A 2,713-nucleotide genomic window follows, 5' to 3' on the forward strand; every position below is an offset into this window, starting at 1 on the left:
AGTAGCTGGCTGGAGACTGTACTTCCAGCAACAGGGCTCCTAGGTCAAAAATGTGTTGAAAGCTTGTAATGTCAACAAGGACCAAAAAAAGAAAGAAAGAGGAGATGAGGGGGAAAAGGGAGGAAACGCTGCATGCACAGGTCCATTATAGACATGATATTCAGAAGCATAAAAATAATATTCTCCAAAGAGTCCCCCTACTGGGGCAAAACCTGTTTTTCACTGCTAAGCACGGGAAAGATTAAGAAAGCGTAATAAATTCACTTGTAACCATAGCATCTTCCATATTTGAATGACAAGCATGTTCAACCTGATGCTGCATGTTAAGAAAATATTCAGCCAGGCATGGTAGCTCACTCTGGGAGGCCGAGGTGGGTGGATCACGAGGTCAGGAGTTCAAGACCAGCCTGACCAAGATGGTGAAACCCTGCCTCTACTAAAAATACAAAAATTAGCCAAGCGTGGTGGTGGGTGCCTGTAGTCCCAGCTACTCAGGAGGCTGAGGCAGAGAATCGCCTGAAGCTGGGAGGCGGAGGTTGCAGTGAGCTGAGATTGCGCTACTGCACTCCAGCCTGGCGACAAAGCAAGACTCCATCTTAAAAAAAAAGAAAAAGAAAAAGAAAGAAAAGAAAATATTAAATATGCATATGAATCTAAGCAACATAAAAACCAAAGACTAAATTGTGAATCTTAAAAAATTGGAAAAAACATGTTTTAAAGCCAAGTAGGTATGATTCTGAAAATTATTATATATGATATAATCCAAGAAAGGCCAAGAAAAGAATCCTCATATTGTTCAGTATTTAGGCTTGATGTTGTCCTAGGAAAATAGTGATAATTCAATGAACATGTTACACATACAACTAAAAAGTCCCCTTCTGGTTTCAAATGAATTGAAACAACCATCTTTCTTGGCTAATTTTTCTCCTCTGTCAAACAAGCCTTCTATGTACAGGACCAGTTTAAATCCCTCCTCCCCTTCAAACATGAGATATGAACATCCAGGAACATTCTGCAATGCAAAGTGCCTTAAGAAAGGGAAGGATTCTGGAGCGCCGGAGGAGATATAACCGATCTGAGGAAACTGAGATGCTGTTGACACTGATGGGAGCCAGTCAGGCAATAGTGGTTTGTTTCTCCTCGGGTGTTTCCTCCAACAACTGCATGATCAGTTCATGCAGGGGTTTGCAGACCTTTGAGTAGCCCCCTCCTGTCAAATGCACAAAATGAAACATGTCGTGGCAGGAGATGGCATGGTTGGAGTGCACGAAACCCCTGTCAGTATCCAGGAGCTGCACGTTGGTAAATTTCAGCAGCGAAATCTTGAGGAGTTGGTTCACCTTGGCGTTCTTTTGCCTCGAAGGGTTGGGTTTCTCACCTTGAGGTAACAGATCAAATACAATGATTTTGGCCTGTGGCTGCCTTGTGTTGCTAAGTTGTATGATGGCCACCATACCACCTGCTACCTCTTCTGCCTCATTTTCATGGTTGTTTCTTCCTACCCAGACAACAATGACCTTAGGCTTAATATTCCCCAGTTCTCCATTCTTTAATGGGGAAACATGTCTTGTTGTATCTCCCCCAGTTCCAAAATTCAGGGCTTGAAGTGGGGAAAAAAAGCTCTCGCCATGTCTCATATGGCTACATTAACTGCACCATGGAGCCTCCCACAAATGGTACATCAGGCTCTTTGTCTGTACAGTCCAAAACAAATCAGTTGTGCTGAGATATCCGTCTGTCATCTCCTTGAATGTCTTCTGCAGCATGTGGAATAGCTGCTGGGTTTGAGCCTCCTTGGTTCATTCTACACTGAAGGAGGGGGTCCATGCGGGCCCCAAGTGGCTGAGGCGTCCATGGGTGTCGTGTCTGTCGCTCCCTTGGTCAGGCGGCCCCACTCGGGCATATCCCTCCTTGGGCCCCAGTACCAGCAGCAGCCGAGAGTGACACAAAATTTGCAGTCTCTTTAACCCACCACCAGAAGGATGGATATTTGGATGCAATTAGCAGTCTTTGTCTCACATCCGTTCAAGACAAACCATCTAGAAGACTAAGAGAGGGACATTGGTCTGTAAAGCTCCTCTCTTTTAAGATGACTTCCTGGAAACACCATACAAAACGTGTCCTCCTCCAGAATTTAGTTAAATTGGCCACTCCTTCCTGAAAGGGAGGCCAAGAAATGTGGTCTTTCAGCTCATGAAATAAACTCATGAAAACGCATGAAAATAAACACTGGCCATTATGCTTAGAAGCTAAAGGAAATCAGAGTAAAACTAATGGTAATCTCACAGTGATTCTCATGCCAGCTTTTTATAAAGCTCTAGCAAACTTTTAAGACATACCGCCCGTGGGTAAAATAATTTGCACATTAGTAAGCAATTGAGAACAGATGAGTCATAGAAGAGGAAATACAATTGACCAATTGTCACATGAAAAAATGCTTGACCTCATTAATAATGAAAGAAATGCACATAAAAATAATAAGCTTTGCCAGGTGCAGTGGCTCATGCCTGTAATCCCAACACTTTGGGAGGCAGAGGAGGGGAGATCGCTTGAGCTCGGGAGTTTGAGACCAGCCTGGGTAACATGGCAAAACCCTGTCTCTACAAAAAATACAAGGAATTAGCCGGGCGTGGTGGCATGTGCCTGTAGACCCAGCTACTCCGGAGGCTGAGGTGGGAAGATCACCTGAGCCCAGGAGGTCAAGGCTGCAGTG

The 2,713-nt window shown here is 44.4% G+C and overlaps 1 pseudogene; it reads right to left on the reverse strand.

The window, feature by feature from the left end:
* Positions 1-1,115: 1,115 nt before the first annotated feature.
* On the reverse strand, positions 1,116-1,803 carry LOC111536267 (annotated as a pseudogene).
* Between the last annotated feature and the right edge of the window lie 910 nt (positions 1,804-2,713).

This window comes from Piliocolobus tephrosceles, chromosome 12 (genome assembly GCF_002776525.5).
Source record: "Piliocolobus tephrosceles isolate RC106 chromosome 12, ASM277652v3, whole genome shotgun sequence".
In the NCBI taxonomy this organism is placed as follows: Eukaryota; Metazoa; Chordata; class Mammalia; order Primates; family Cercopithecidae; genus Piliocolobus; species Piliocolobus tephrosceles.